The 17555-nt window shown below is 39.8% G+C and overlaps 1 long non-coding RNA gene across 1 annotated transcript; it reads right to left on the reverse strand.

Annotated features, from left to right (window-relative positions):
* Nucleotides 1-5606: 5606 nt before the first annotated feature.
* On the reverse strand, nucleotides 5607-12228 carry LOC104964099 (uncharacterized). Its single transcript, XR_800382.1, has 3 exons — nucleotides 12047-12228; nucleotides 9786-9793; nucleotides 5607-5617 (listed from the first exon to the last, which is right to left on the reverse strand). It is a non-coding gene; the product is annotated as an uncharacterized lncRNA (long non-coding RNA).
* Nucleotides 12229-17555: the final 5327 nt, after the last annotated feature.

Below are 17555 nucleotides of genomic sequence, written 5' to 3' on the forward strand. Positions count from 1 at the left end.
TTCAATAATCAAAAAACATTGGAAGGATTTCTTAACCTATTTTATACAACTAATATTACATAGATGGAAATATTTGTTTACATAGATGACCAAACCCACTGAGATAACTTAGGCTACAGTTTACCTCCCTGAGCTGACGTTATCTCTCTCAGTCCCACAGGAGAGGACTCTCCCTCTCCTTATTGTGGAAACAGCTAATCTCCGTTAGCTCCGAGCTAGCACCAGATGCTAACGACAACCCTGTAACTCTCTCAGTCTCTCTTTCTCTCTCTCTCGAATCGACCAGTGGCCTTTATTTATCATGATCAATGAACGAATCTACGAAACAATGACACCAGCCAGGCTCACCTTCATCTTTTGGGAACAGAAACATCGCCACTTCGGCAGACTTGACATTACTACAGCCAGCGGCAATGCATCGTTTCACCTGTGTTTTTCCTCCCTCTTTCTTCACTGTCGCCTCCATTGTCAGGTTTTCTCGTTTGGGAATCACTTCCAGTCGACTCCGACACACTTTCCAGGAAAATACTAGCTCAAAAACGTTGAGAAATTCGACTTTGAAAAAGAGAAAAAATGAACGGTGGTGAATGTAAACAGTGCGGCGGCGTCCATCTCGTGACGTCACGCAGTAGATCGCAAGCCACGCCCACGAAGGCGAAGGTCGACTGCAGATTTCCCCGGCAAATTCAAAACTCGTCAAATTCGTTGCTATTCCAACATCTTTTTATATGGGTTCCAATGGACAATTTTTGTCATTACTATACATATTAGCATAACAGATCATGCACAGGTGCACACTTCACAAGGTCTTTAAATGTACACAACTTCCCTGTATTCCAATACAAAGCAGTTTTGACCCCTGCTTTCAAATAACAGTGGAAATTTGTTGGCAGAATTTTCCTTTTCCTTTTCTTCTCTTAATTTCCACCCTTTGGTACATTACAACTTTGCAATGAAGTGCCTTCCCGCTCCCTCCTACATGCTGTGACCTTTCTGTTGTGTTATAGATCAAATAATAAAACCCACTCAGTCTTTCACTACACTGTCACCTTTCCTCCTGGTTTTCACACTTTCTTCATATTTCCTTTAATTACAGGTTTCTGTTGAGGCCAGTTCAACATGTCAGTGTAGAATGCCCCCCAGTCTCTCTTATTAGCTCTCTCTTACTCTGAAGCTCGAGCATGAACGCTGGTATTCAGAGAATGAGTAAGTGCTGCTATAAAAGCTTAAGACAACAATATATAGCCTTGTTTCTACTTCTCTCCACATATACAGCAACAACCCTTAGAAATTGTGAAATATCTAAATTTAAACCCACCATACACCATGTCAAATACCAATTTACCTGTCCTCTATCTGTCACACTTAGGGCTAACCCTAACCCTAATCCAACCCCATCAATATTAAAAAAGCAGCAAAAAAGATAATCACCTTGGATTTTCTAAAATTATATCTAATATCTGGGTTTAGAGAAGACTAATGCCCTAATAAAAAAAAAATCAGTCAAGTCAGAGTCAAGCTTATCGTCAAATGATTGTCATTATTGCCTAACTCTTCTAACGTGATTACAATAATTCAGTGGTACCCACAGCTTGCCTGCTGCTCTGTTAAGATGGTCACACTGGGTACATTTTTTGCGTGTGTCTGCCAGCTTAGTGTTGGAGGTTGAGCAATGAATTCTGCTGATGGAACCCAAGTCATTTCACGGATTTATGACCAGACGAGGCAGGGAAAGTAGCCGTAACTTGTCACACAGAAATAGAAAATAATAGAAAGCTGCCTCCTTCCTCTCCACATCAAAGAAGAGAAGATGTTAGGAGGCGTAAAGAGGGAACTTTTATGTAAGATAAAAGTTTGTGCTTGACAGTATGTGCCTTCATGCTGGAGTCTCATATGTTCCATCAGCTTTTCTTCGGATAGGATCTACAAATCTCCTAAATCTGACTCACAGAGTTCAGTAACTGCACTATTCATATTTTCACCAATCCCTTATGCTATGGACTTGGAATAGTTGATCAAATAGAAACATTCCATCAGTAAAAAGTAGCAAATAATCATCCTTTAGTGCTTAAATTGGGGCTTTGGAATTGTTCCTCCATCTTGGATTCCCAATTGTGATGGAGGCCAATAAGGGCCAAATTCCAAGGGAATATAATACCAATACATCAAAAGAAACGTCTAAAGGCCCTGACACACCAGGCCGTTTTCGTTAGTCGGACGACGAAGCGTGCCCTGTCGCCCAAACTCAATTTGGTGTGTCCCGCACCGCAACACTCCAATGGCTGATAGCTCCAGTACCGCACGAGACATCTTTTCGATGGACGAGAGTGAAAATGGAACGCACACGCTATTTGTTGTTTGTTTATATCACGNACAAGCCAAAACATCGTTATGACATCATAAAGTGGCCAAAATTTGTTCAGCTCATTTGCAGACAGGTTTTTATAGAAATGGATCAGGACAAAAAGAGAGAGAATCTTTGTTCATGTGAGGTGACACATGTTGATGTATAACATTTATGAAAAAGGGGATTTTGCATAATAGGTGACCTTTACATTTGAGATCTGAGATCGTCTAGCTTGACATTTACTGTACATGATCAAGTGTATAATAAGCACACACACCCTCCCCTACATTGCTGCATTAAAAAAAAAGGTAAAATGGCCCCCCTCCCCCTACCCCTCTTTCCCCTCTGGTGTCCCCTTTGGGCAGATCTTATTCCTTGTAACCAGCTGAGTGGCTCCTGGCTAGTAAATGAAGAAACGGAGAGGAGCTGATACAGGTAGAAGAGTGCTTGGAGGAAGGAAAGGAGGGGAGGGGGGGATAGATAGGACAGAGGTGAGTGGGGGCGGAGGCTTGTAAAAGACATAAGATTCATTAAGTATTCATACTGTGCAGTGGAGAGCCCTGACGCCTCGCAGTAAAAGAACAGAGATACAGGATTAGAGACCGGGATGTGCGGCGAGAGAAGAAAATAAAGATGTGGAGAAACAGAGTGAGGAAAAGTGAGGAGAGGAGAGAAGTGTGCAAAAAGTCAGACGGAAAGAGATTGTGTGTGTGTGTGTGTGTGTGTGTGTGTGTGTGTGTGTGTGTGTGCGTGTGTGCGTGCGTGCGTGCTGAAACACCAGGCCAAAATCGGCCGTTTTCGTTAGTCGGACGACGAAGCGTGCCCTGTCGCCCAAACTCAATTTGGTGTTTCCCGCACCGCCGGCCGTGACACGCCTTATTTGGCCTTTCATGGCCGACGCAAAGAAATCACTCTGATTGGCTGTTCAGCTAGCGAATCAGTGCATGAGAAGCGAAGCGGTTGCTTGAGAATGTCTTCCACAAGCAACACTCCAATGGCTGATAGCTCCAGTACCGCACAAAATATGTTTTCGATGGACGAGAGTGAAAATGGAACGCACGCTATTTGTTGTTTGTTTGTATCACGTAGTCTGTTCTTCTTCTCTGTCTTCCGGTTGTTGCCTTTTTTGAATGACGAATACACACTACCGCCGCCTGCTGGTAAGGAGAGTTATTGCCACTCACGCATGCGCAGTTCGTACGTACTCGGCTGAAGTCTTTGCGGTGTGTTCCAGTGTGACACATGGCCAAGACGCAGGAGAACACGCCGACGCAACAGTCGGCGTCGGCATCGGCGAGTTCTCTGGTGACTGCTTGGTGTGTCAGGGCCTTTACTGTGTTCGATTAGTAAATTGCAAAGGCTCAATTAATTGCAAAATATATTGCCTTCTGCACAGATTGTATTTAGCTGCATATTTATATTTTTCTATTTTTTGTTTGCAACCATTAGAAGTAAACTCAAGTACACTTGCCAAGCAATTAATGCCGCTTGCAACAAGCTGTGTACAGTATAGCCATAATTGGTATAAACATTCGTATTTGGAACAAACGAAACATAAATGAATTTGAAGTGAATTTTGCATTTTATGTAAACTGGACAAATTTTTCCATTATTTTTGTTGTATTTGTCAATAATATTGATTGAAATCAATGTCAGAATGAAAGATACTTGTGTCATAAAATCACAGCCTGAAACTGAGCCTGTAATTACTCATTGGGTTCATGGTGCTATCAGCAATCATTTGATGGAAGCCTGCCATTGGCAGATTGATCGCCCAATTCATTTCCTATATTCTGCTCCCCGATGGGATCAGTTGAGCAAATGGCTGCAATACTTCATTTCAACTAAGGAGTGGCCAGTATGCTGCTCGTATGCAGAGTGACTTATGATGCGTTCCCAGTCAGCTGAAGAGGAGGTTTGGTGGTCAGAAAGCATGGCTCCCAGCAGGGATTAGCACAGCCTCCAACCTGGAGCCAGCACAGAGCTGACCACATGGTCCACTGCTAATAGTGCAGAAATATGTCTCACATTTAAGAAGCAAACAGATTTCATTGTGTTCAGAAGCAGAATGATAGTTATCTCAGCAAGTGCTGGCACTCAGTGCTGCCAACCTCAGATTCTTTTGGAGCACTTTTTTTGCACCTATTTCGATGGTGAGGATAAGAAGACAGTCAGTGCTCTTATTTACTACTATGCTGTTACTTTTGCACCATATTGTGAACAAATGCCGAGAATCCTAATGGCTAAATATGAGAGGAATGCAACTAATGGAGTCTGAGAGCATCAAAGTGTTTGTCAGATCTCTCTTCTGCCTTAAACAGATTTTTACTAAGTGACTGTATTTTTCAAACATGTCTCCTTCGCAATTACATTCTTTGAGGTACTAGTTCACTCCATTGTATTTATTTATTAATATATGATAGTGCGGGGTGATCGCTGCATCGAAGCACAAACAAGTCCCGACTCAGACAACATTACTGGATTGTTCCCTATATCATGTTGGCCTAATTTTCAGAATTCTCATCTTCAGCGTGGAGAGGACTATTGTCAAAGTAACTATATTGACATTTGCAATTTTCAACATTGTCCTAACATATACATATCGATACGTTAATAAAAATCACATTTGTACTAGGATTCATCAGGGAATAAAATGACTGACATACCTTTTAAACAACTGACATTACTATCCTTTTGCAATGACCATTAGTAGGCACAATATGTTAAGGGATTTGGTTTAAATAAACATGTTTGCAAACACTTTCTAATGGGTACTTAGTGAACTGATTTCATTTCTACACAGTTTTATCTATGATTAAGTTGCTCCGGTTGTGTGAGAAAGCTGCTGTCAGCGATTTAGAGTATACTTTGAACCGTCTTATCAACACCAGCAGCAGAACCATCTGCATGATGGAAAGTTGGATCGAGGAGATAGGAGACAATTTGTGGAACGTCTTCAATAAAAGCGAGAAACGAAGGCAGATTCATCATTGCAGAAAGACTGAAAAACATTTCTGCATTTTTATTCCTTCATGCCAGCGTGTGTGCGTGTGTGTGTGTGTGTGTATGCGTAAATCTGTTTGTGTATGTGACTGAGGGTGTAGGGAGATAATTAGATAATGGTGCTCAGTGAAGTGTGACGGGGAGACGGGGGAGAGAGTAATATGAAGAGGAAGGTTGAGAGGGAGACAGAGGACAAAAGGAGCTAATTAAGAGTCGCCATTTAGAGATGTTGAGCCATCAGTCGGAAGTGATCGATTCAACGACTTCCTGAGGAGGAGAGGACCAGATGAATAACGTGTGAGGACAAAAATAACAATGTCTTCTGTAGCTTGTATTCGTTGGTCTCTGCTATGACCAATCAAATAGTCGCAAGCTTCATTTAAAAGCTAATGAGCAAATTCACCTGTCTCCAATCTAGACTTCAGTGTATTTAACCGCATACACAGTTGGCTAATTAGATGAAGTTGGTGATTAAATCTTAGTCGAACAAAAACAATCAGGTTGCATTTTCACTCCCTCACAAATTAAAAAAAGGATTTCTGCCTCTACAGTTTGTTGTTTTGCGCTTTGTAAACCTTTTCCTCGAGCATATTTTGTTTTATGTGTAGTTTTAGAAAGGGCCTAGAACATCAGGATAACAAGAGGGATTTAAAATGGGTTTGAACTTTGCAGTGTGATGTGCTCTCAAACATTCATATCTAAAATCATTGAAACTTTGTAATTGTGAATACAATTGCTACAATTCTGAGATGATCAGGGGGCAACATGGTTTTAAGTGTGGTTTCGCACGCTAAGGTAGGTAGCACATCTGAAGAGCTTAGTATACGCTTTTTTTTTTTGTGGTTTAGAGCACAATCTGACTCTGCCCCCACAGGCCATCAGGGCCTTGAGCTTTACAGAGCATAATACAGTACATGCAGGAATAACTTAAACCTCCCTCGGTATAAAGTGTGATGGAGAATCTGTAGGATGGGGCTGCAGAAATTATTTCAAACTGAGCTGAAACTACCCAAACAATTCATGTATAAATCACCCACTCACAAAGGTCAGATGTTCATTTATAGTGTTTTCTATTTTCACCTTATCTACTTACTTCCTTCTTTAGACCTTGTATGTTAAGACTTGCATCACGACATAGTTCAATCTTGTTATTTTCCTGTGTATCCTGCCTTAGTCTGTTCAGAATCAGAATCATCCAAAATCATAATATATCAGAAGTATTTTCTTGAAGAGAAGAACTCTTAAAACATTTGATAAAATAGGCTGCTTTTCAAGTTCCCCTGTGATTCTGCTGGCAGCTGGTCTCAATTACTTTAAAACCTCTGAGTTTCAGGAAAAAGTTAGCTCACTGTAAAAGTTAAATGCACACGTTATCTGTTTGTGCAAACAAACTCTATTAAGATTGTTCTGGTTTTGTATTGATTTAATCTGGTTGTGGCCTGATCATGGTGTATCAGTGATGTCATTTAGAGAGATGGTCCTTCTTAGCTCACTGCCATTTCACCTTAATGAAAATTCATTTTATGAGAGCTCACTGATCCCTGTCAAGGTTAATCCTTTTCATCCATGTCTTTTGTGTTTATTATAGATGGACCCTACTAGCAAGTAAGACATGAAGGTCTCAGTCCCTGTTTCCAGAGTATTGCATCTCTGGTGTTGTGGATGATGTGATTCTATATGCTTCATCGATCTGTAACCTCCAGCAGACACTGAGGCGTTTTGCAGCCAAAGCTGGATTTATACTTGACATAAGGAGTTTTTGGCAGTGCCCTCAGGTCAAATGATTGCCTTTAAATTGCAATATAGTCCTGCCAATACTCAGTTGGTCCACTCCTTCTTGGAAAAGTGAGTGTTATATTGATCAATTCAACATTTATACTAATGCAATGTTACTGAACTGTCGTAGTGAAGTAATGAACATAACAAAACTGAGGTGTATATGCAATATGCCAAAACTAGACATTGTTGGTTCGTCATGTACCTCCCTAACCCAATGTACTTGCCATTCCTCACAATGCAGGGTACAATGACCTACGGAAAGCACATTTCCTCCCTCGAGAACCTTTTTTTTAACGATAGAAGCAAAAATTCATGCTGCCTCAGGAATAAAATTGACGTATTGTGATTGAGTTCACAAGGGCATAATAATATTTTGCTGAGGGAATAAACGAGCAGCTCCGGTCCTTGGTTGCGTGCCAGAGTATCTTGGGATTAATCCACCACTGCCAGAACAGTGCTCAGTGTGCCATGTTGGATCCAGTGTGTCTTAACGCAAAATTAATGCATTAGGGAGGATTGTGCAGGTGGTGTGTGGTGGAAATGGAAATCTCTCAACAGATTTTAACATAAGTTAATACCCTTTATAGCACAAGGATTTAACATATTGTAAGGCCCATTTAAAGGACACATTTAAAGTATATGTAAACATTATCATTTAGAAAAATAAAACCTATAAAATGCATGTTTATTCCTGTTGCAGAAAAAAGTGGAACAAGGACAAGAACTAAAGAAGTAGAAGTCAGCATTGGTTTCTTGTAAAGTAAAGGTGATCCTTCTCATACCTTAAAAAGGTATATTTAGTTGCCTCAAACTATTGGGCTGTCTTTTCAGAAAACGCTTAATCAGTCATTTTAGCTATAAGGACTTGTTATTCAAAGGAGAGGATTAAGACGGCTATGTAAAAAGTCGACACATGCTTAGAAGGACATTTTGCAGTTAAGGTGCTTGTGATGTAGTCAAAGACCTGAATTGACTTACTACTCCTTTAAACAGTCCAGACAGACGGTGTGATTTCAGTTCACGGGACATGCAGAAGCTAAAAACACATTTTATCAATGACATTTTAAATGCACACAGACACTTTGACAGGAGCCTGGGGCCAACTGTCATGCCTTTCATATGCTAACCAGTAATTCATGTTTGAATACGGCCCCATTTGAGTAGATGAAAGAAGGCCGGGCAGCTCAGGCAACGTCCACAGGAGAAATGTGTGAGTGACGGCCTGCAGGGAGGAAGAAAAACTTAAAGAGATGAATGGTAGGCAGGGAATTCCAGTGGAGTCCGCTCTGAATAAATTGCCTGGATTTGATCACCAACCTGGGGAGCGATTCACCCGATGCATCCCACTACTCCACGCTTTGAAATGACCCTGACATCCAGGATGCCTCAGCCCTCCAATATCCTCTGCTTCACATTTTAATAAAGACTAATGTGTTTGCCGACATCAGCTCGATCTCATTAGCGTGATTAATTGTCTCCTTGCTTTTGGTAAACATTGAGAGCAGTATTCCAATTTATTCAGCAAAACTTAACCAATCATAATTAAATGCTGTGATCTTTCTCCCTCACCTATCCCCATACAAGATCTCCAGACACTCAGGGTGAATGTTCCTTGATTAATTTTGCCTTGCTTCCTGTCATTAACAGGATGATGTAAGCATCACTTTGTGTAGGGTGCTCGTTTACAAAGAGACAGAGTCAGGCTCGTAGTGGTCAGTTTTTAATAGCTTGATTTATTGCAGGAACATTCAGGGAAGACAGCTCGCCTTTTCCACGCAGTTTGGCGCCGACCTCACGGAGACCTTCCGCCCTTGTTGCAATGTCACACTTTACAGCTTGTAGGTCATCTGCTGTGCAACACAATAAACACGGCAACAGAAAATATACACCACTGACCTTCACTGAAGTCAGAGAAAATCTATAAAGCAAAGAAAAATACTTTAAATACATCTGAAATTGGGGATGGAGGGATGGATTAGAGCTGGAATTTGTTTGGATGCAGTGATATAGAGGAATGTTGTAACAGATACAAAAAAAAGAATATTACAATTAAACAGCATCACAAACAATCAGCTTGAAGGTTATTGAGTTTGTTTTTTTGCAGAATTGAGTGTTATATTGAAGGCTACTTTCATTCAGTGTGTTAAACAACACTAAACCTGCATCAACATGTTGTGCATTCCTAAAAAGAACAATAACATTTTAGCTTGTAGCAACTAACTGATTCATTATGCTTTATAAACTTAAGGTGTCATTCAAATAATGCTGCAATCAGGGATACGCACATTTTGTGGAGATAAGCGTGTTTGAAAAAACAAGTCAAGGATAAACATCCATTAATCTGTTTCGACTTTTACTTAGAAGCTAGTATAGCATGATTTTAGCCAATATGTAAAAATAAAAAAAAGTAGACATTACAGAAAAAATAAAATGAACAACTGAGAGAACAATAAGGTATCGAAATCACAGCCTTCTATTTAAGCACTTCTGGAGAACAAAGATAAAGATAAGTATTGAGGTCAGAACGAATGATTCCTGTCACATCCTCCCTGTTGACCTTGACGTATTCTTCCTCATCCCTGTCGACGCTTTATGTTTTACTTTGACCATAAAAAACAGTTGTATTTGAAATTTTTCAATGTAAAAAAGAAGAAACAGAGACAACTGAGGGGAGTGAAAATACCGAGATGGAGGGAAATGTTCTCCTCCATGTCATTTTTAAAATTCCATCCAGCACTACTCTCCCTCCTTTACAAAAGGACAACAAATGAACAGTTATTTTCCCTCCTGCTAAAGTTTGTCTGAATTTATATTCAGAATATATATTCCTCTCAGGGCACTTTGTATATGTTACTGTCAAATGTAAGCTCAGTCTGATGTAGTTAATAAAAGTTAGAAGGTCAACTTTTCAAACTCAGAGTTTCTCTCTCTGCTCTTGTTGACAGGCAGTACTGGGGCTTTTTCAAAAGAACCTGTCAAAGTTACATTTCATGTTTTGACTGCTTGAGGAATGATTTCTATTCAAACCACTGAGAGCACTCAGGGCTCACCCTGTTATCTTCAAAAATCAAATGTTAGTGTACAAAAACAAACTCATTTTCACCCCTAATAACATAAAACAAGAGGACAAACATGAAGATACATGGTATTTAACAAGAGGACCAAGTTCAGACACTCAAAGCTACTGTCAAATATACGTGGGCTGGTAAAGAAAACACATATATTGCAGTGGGGAAACAAGACTTTTTTAATTCTTGAATAAAGCTTTGCATCTGTAAACGGAGAACCTGATTTAAAACAAGCTCCCTTCCAAAAACATATCTCAAATATGTTATGACCATCAAGCCGAAAGATGGAGATGAATACCCTTTTAATATTTTATATTGCCTTTAAATCTTTATCTCAAGCGCAATAAAACATGAAGAGAAAAGTCCTTAATGTAAACAAAATACTCTTCTCTTGAGGGAGACCATTAAGTCAACCTGCTCCTATGACAAATAAGAGCTGAACTTTTCAAATAGATATTGACTTGATTACAGTGATGGAAAGGATTTGATTACACATGCAGGCATAGGGCCCTTGCTTACACCACAAAGGTATCATTTGGACAAACCTTTTTACTTGTGTTGGATACAGTTTGTCTAGAAGAAGGCTTGCAGCATGTCTCTGCAAGCATTTCAAGTTTGTTTGATTCCCTTTGATTAGTGTGTCTTTCCTCCTTTAAGCAAAATGTGATTGGTCATTAATCAGTACATGTCAATCTCGGCAATAAATACATGTCGGCTGTTTACAGCATTAGCTGATGCAATATTACTATAAATCATGTATCTGTTATTTAAAGACATTTGTACTGCATCAATGAAGCAACAATGTTCTGCAGCTTGTCAGTCTGAGTCATTGCCTGTGCAGTTTACATTACATTACATTGCATTTAGCTGACGCTTTTATCCAAAGTGACTTACAATAAGTACATTTGACCAGGAAGATACAACCTTGAAGAAAACAGAATCATATAAGTACATCAGGTTTCATAGAGCCAAAACATTTCAAGTGCTACTGTACAGTTTAATGTTCTGACAATGTAAACATCCCAAATGCAAGTAATGTAAAGACATTAGGGGGCCTGCAAAATGTGTCAGCTGCGTTTGTTTTTTAAAGATTTCCCCATCCTGACTAGTCCTTCAGTGCTACTGCAGTAGGCATCCATCCATATCTCTAAAGCACTTATCCTGTGCAGGGTCACAGAGGGCTGGAGCCTATCCCAAATACCAGCATGCAGTCGACAAAAGGCAATGTGCACCATCGAAAGGTTGCCAGTATATTACAGGCTGTTGGAGTAAACACTGCAATGCAACATCTATGTTTTAAGTTCAACTTAAAGGACACACTTTATTAAAGAAAAGTTAATCCAAAGTTCTACTAATGCAGGTAATCAGTTATGACTATGACATTCTAGATGATGTTTTTCCCATTATGTATGGTTTATTCAAATGTAATGGATTGTGGTATGGGCTACTGTTTGGGAACAATACTACAATTTTCCAGATTTAGTTTAAGATAAATAAGGACTACTGTACATCCACCACTTTGTGCTGCAGTAAACAATCATACAACCAAAGTCCATCATGTAGCAGCACACTTCAATAACAGTCTTAAAACATTGAAGCAAACAGATATGTTGGCTTCGAAACCAAGGTTTGTTTGCTAGCTTTATCTTTGTCCATGTGGTTTATTGAAACATCTGTTTCTGTTGGTTATCCAACAGTATTCTGTGAAACCACAAATGTTATTGAAGTGTATGTGTTAAGCTGTGAAGAAGTGAAATGGCACACCAAAGCAAAAATACGACTTAACAAAACAATTGTTTTCAGCACTGAACATGGGACTGATGAGCTTCTTCCTGTTTCCCCCCCTTACAGAGCACCTGAAGTTGCCGTTGGAGGAATACATGATGCGTATGCCCAAAGTTCGCATCATGAGGACCAAGAAGAGGGAGGGGCTGATCAGGACTCGCCTGCTGGGAGCCGGTGCTGCTAAAGGAGAAGTCATCACCTTCCTGGACTCTCACTGTGAGGCCAACGCCAACTGGCTTCCACCACTGCTGGGTGAGAAATACAAAACCACATCAGTCATACAAAGTCATTTAGTGAATTAAATTTGCTTTTACAATAGTTAACAATGTGAAGCTTTTCCAGCTGATCTACATCCTTGGTAGTTTTCTATGAGAGGCCGTCTAGCTCACAACTCATACTCAAACAATATCAGAATCTCACAAATACACCATTAAACTATTTTATACATATTGCTAAACACTTTTACACGCACAATCATACTCTCTTTCACACACACAGGAATTGTAGTATGTTTGAGGGTATATAAGTGTGTGTGAGAGAGAATGATAGTGTATGTGAGAGAGGAATTGTAGTATGTATGAGGGTATATTAGTGTTGGTGAGAGAGAATGATAGTGTATGTGAGAGAGGAATTGTAGTATGTATGAGGGTATATTAGTGTGTGTGAGAGAGAATGATAGTGTATGTGAGAGAGGAATTGTAGTATGTATGAGGGTATATTAGTGTTGGTGAGAGAGAATGATAGTGTGTGAAAGACAATGTTTGTGTTTTTGAGAGATTATGACAGTGTGAGAGGACATTGTACTGGTTGTGAGAGAGTATACTTTAAAAGGAAGTCAGGTTGATCCAACAGGAAATATAATATAAATATGCATTATTTGACTGGTTTAAAGCCTTGAAAACAGAGCCTGAAGCTGCTCAGAGCACTGCTAGCTACATGTGAGCTGCAATAAGAACTTTTGGTAACATATATTAAGGTTTATATTAAGGTAAACAAATTCACCATCAACTAGTTGTTAATGAACATGCATATTAGCAGTATATTGGCTCTTTATTAGTCATTATAAAACACTTATTAATGCCTTATTCTACATGAACATATTCTACAAGTAATAGGTCATTAGTTGAGAGTTTTTCCTCAATAACCCTCTAATTGGTTCTTATTTATTGCAAGTAAGGAAGTTGTTGTACATGAGTTTTGGTCTTAATATGCTCTGCTCAATATGGGCCTAATAAGGCAGTAATACCACAATACATTCTCCAATAATAACACTTATGATCTATTCTTATGTAACAAGACATGAAACTATAAGTGTTAATTAAGTCTAAATAACTCAAAATGAGCTATTTTTATCTAATAATATGTTCCCTATTTTAAAGTGAAGTCTTGTTTATAACCAATAAGCTAGTACTCTAATGGACCTGAACAGGTTCCCTATTCTGAAGTTGCCTCCTCTTCACACTTTGTAAATACATTATCTGCACACAACTACTGAAATTAACCTCAACAGTACATGAACAAAGTAGGCACACGTTGAAATATCTGTTTTATTAAACCACTAAAGAGAGGTTCAGACACATCCCAAAACATGTCAAGTTTATCCAAGGCTGAGAACACATATGCAACCTGTACTTTTTAATAAAAACAGATTTTTAACAGAGTTAGCCAAACTATTTTGAGAGCCAGGGAATGAGCAGCCATGCTCCTTTATTGAATTATTTTCAGTCCACTGACATTCAAACGGAGTGAAACTATAGAGTGGCAAAGTCACGCCCATCTACTCCATGGGACCTTATTTCGGAAAAATTATGTATTGAAGTCAATGGAGAGAGAAAACGTATCTTTCGATCCCATTTGAATTGTGCCACGAATTACACATATGATGTTTGTCAATCTTAAAAAATAATTTCCATGTCAAAAAAGTCACAGTTTGTCGTAAAACTGTTGAAATATAAGACTATGAAAAGTACGCAACTAGAAAGACTACAAATCCCAGAGTCGCGTAAGTGATGTCATAATTGTTTTCCTCCGCTAAATATAAGAGATAGCTAAGATAAGATAACTTTAACAAGATGCCTGTGTGCTTAGTACCAGGTTGTTATCATACCAGCAATGGATCTTTCTCGTTCTTTCTTTTCCCGTCTGATGAAAGGACCAGGAGTGGCTGGATCAAGTTAGCCTCGTTAGGACTGGCTCACTTTATGGCGCATTTCCACTAAGGTTTAGGAACTGGGGTAGTATCTATAGCAGGGGTAGCCAACACGGTGCCCGCGGGCACTCAGTCGCCCGCAGGGGCAACGTGAGTCGCCCGCCGGGCATGTTCTAAAAATAGCTCGCCAAGCAAGTCCATGAATAAAATACACAAAACAAAAAAGGAAATGTAATTAAAAGAATCTACCCTATGCATAAACGAAACCTAAATCATAGCGAACTCTATCTACTTACTACAACTCTATATCTATCTAACACCCCACCCCCACAATGAATATCGATCAATCACGTTCTTGCTTGATTTGCGGGACCAGCGTTGCAGTCGGGAAGAAAAGCAACGTGGCACCTCTCCGCTGATTTTCCTTCTGGCAGAATCTACACAACACATCAGCCCCATTGAACAGCCTATCATGCCAGCCTATACAACACATGAGGAGCAGAGTTTTACTCGGTGTGTGTTGTAACTTGTATATATATTTATTCCACTTGACGCACACACACGCATGGCGTAATCTCCCCTGGGGACAGGGGGGACATGTCCCCCGCACTTTTCGAAATCCCGTTTGTGTCCTCCCACTTTACAAATATGTTTATTATTATTTTTTAACACAACCCGTCATCGCCAAGGAGGAGCACACAGCCCCTGTGAGCTAGCGAGAGAGCTAGGGAGAGAGAGAGAGAGAGAGAGCGAGCGAGAGAGAGAGCTAGGGAGACATTAATACACAAAAAGTTCAACTCCCGACAAGGTTGTTTGTACAGTACATTCTTACGGGGATCAGAGAGAATAATCGGTAAGAGTAAAATGAGACTTCGGCCAGAACTTGCGCCACCTACAGTCTCTTACTTCATTCCGTACGACGATATCTTTTCAATTCTGGTTGTTATACTATACATTTTCTAGACCGGCTACGATCGTCAAGATAATCTAGAGAGGTTGTATATGCTATTTACGCAGCTTGTTGGGAAATTCTCAACGCACTTATTAGATTGTGACAGTCGGGGCGCGTGAGTACTCCGGGCAGAAAGGACCAGACGTCAAGAAGCGTGAACTATGGGAATACAGAGCATGAGGACAGTCCGAATCCGCGTTATCATCCGATCTATTGTTGATTAAGGTAGTTAAGTTTTTCTCGACGTTATTTCATGTAGTGAACCTAAAAGTACCGGGGTATTATAGAGATATTACTCAGCCCAAAGTCTACTCGATACCATCTTGGTTTTTTAGTCTCTCAATCGTCATATAGGTCCGAGATACTGTTCTTACAGGACACACATAACGGCTGTGAGCATACGATGAGCCACGTAATATATATCGACCATCGTCTCTCTGTTTCGAAAGACACGACGACGAACGACAAATGTTCTACAGGTGCACCCCATGCTAGAATCTCATCTTAGCAGACAGTATAGTCATCCGATACCTCCCTACTTGAACTATTACAAAGAACACTGACTACCTTGGTTCAGTAAAAGGGCTATAAATACTGGTCTGCCCTGTACACACTTGTTCATATACTCATTATGTGCAAGTTTAGCCATTGAACAGTGATGCTTGTCTTTTATTATTCTATCTGATGGAGTGTAGGGATAGAGTTGTATCAGTATTCTTCTAGCAGATGCTCTCCGCATTTCTCCCTTGAAAATACATCTAATTTTCAAAACACGACTGTCATAACGAACTACTCCGACGCTCAGAGTATACAAGAGTACGTAAACAGAATCCTCCATGCCTTATTGTTGTTCTTAGTAGAATATTAGGATGTGTAGTTCTCCAGAGATCACTAGTTTTACCGTCTGAATTACAGGTTCTGTTACTATGCCGATGCGGCTGGCTTTTTATATAGTAGAATAACATATCCTATACGACATTCGTTGTATCATACATTGTCATAAAGGTAGTCGGATTGTATTTACGCTTCGTGCGAATACACTAAATACTTCGATATCTCCGACTGAAACCTTAACATTAGATTGGCGTAAGTTAATCCTCAATTTAGGTTTTTACAGCGTAACCTTTGAGCTCTCTCCGTCTCTTAAGTATTCCCGTTATATTATGGTTATGTTAGTTTCTTGGATATGCCGGACTGTTTCGTGTCGAACAGTCCATGAACTCTATGCTGCTTTCCCTGTCGGAGACTTTAGACAGTTTGAGCGGTTATAATACGACACGGGGTGCTGTCTTGCGAGCTCTTTCTGACTCATTGAAGCTTTGGTTACTTGTATGTGTCGAATAGTTCCGTAAATTTACTTCACTATGTATCTCCGTCGCTCGTGGTCTTAAGTTATACAATCATAGTCCTTCACCTGCGAGCACAGTCATTTTTCCGTCTTAGCACTTATGAACATTTCAGTGTATACTTAATAACGCGACAGTCGATCGCTTGCGTGCTGTCTATTCTTACTTTTGACTGCCCATACGAAGCTCTTACCAAAAGATCGGGTGATGATCGCGTGATGCGGCACCGGAACTTTCTCGCATGGAGATGTCGTGTTCTCATTATAAAGCTCACCGCTTCTATCACTTCAATATAAATGGTACCTCCTGTATGGAGTGTAACTTCTACTGCAGTGCTTCGAAGGCGCGGAACTTTGACCTTAGCGTGCGATACAACAAACAAACATATGCATCAGACAAGAAGAAAGAGACAGAAGGCCACAACGGCAGACACTTACTGCAATATGGTAGTATGATCCTAGTCCCGTGGGCTACCTTGGAAAAAAATCCTACCTCCCGATGAATAGTTTTTTATTTCAGTTTCAGCACCCGATGAGAATGAGGAGAAAAAAAACAAAAAACCGTCACACTATATAAAATATCAAATATATACTTACGAATGTGAAATGGAAACACCACGTACAAACCCAGACACCCTGGACAAAAAGTCACAAATGATTTTCTTTTACATACGTTAGAAGTATTACAAATTGCGACGAACAATAAACCCCCACCTGGAGTGTTAGGAGATCCCCCCGGAGTGTAGGAGGTCCCCCTAGAGTGTAGTAGCATCCCCACCCAGGAAGTGGAGGAGATTTTATAGCAAAAAAAATTACAACTTCACTTTACGTTGTAGACGACGTGAAACTCATGTTTTACTTAATACCTCCATGTCGAGAGTTGTGAGTATACTTTCCCTCGACATATGCAAAAGGTTATGAGGTTAATAGAAATCTTATAATAGTGTTGGTTTATTTGTTTAGTAAATTTGACCAAATAAGAATAGAATACCAATGGATTCAATGTTAAGAAGAGAAAATAAATACTTATAAGAATGATGTAATGAGGGTGAAAATTGACAAAAAACATTGACAGAGATATGTGTGACCTTACTGCAAGGAATGAAATAGATATAATTTTAATCTAT

Source organism: Notothenia coriiceps, unplaced genomic scaffold (genome assembly GCF_000735185.1).
Source record: "Notothenia coriiceps isolate Sejong01 unplaced genomic scaffold, NC01 NC01_scaffold00036634, whole genome shotgun sequence".
NCBI classification, from domain to species: Eukaryota; Metazoa; Chordata; class Actinopteri; order Perciformes; family Nototheniidae; genus Notothenia; species Notothenia coriiceps.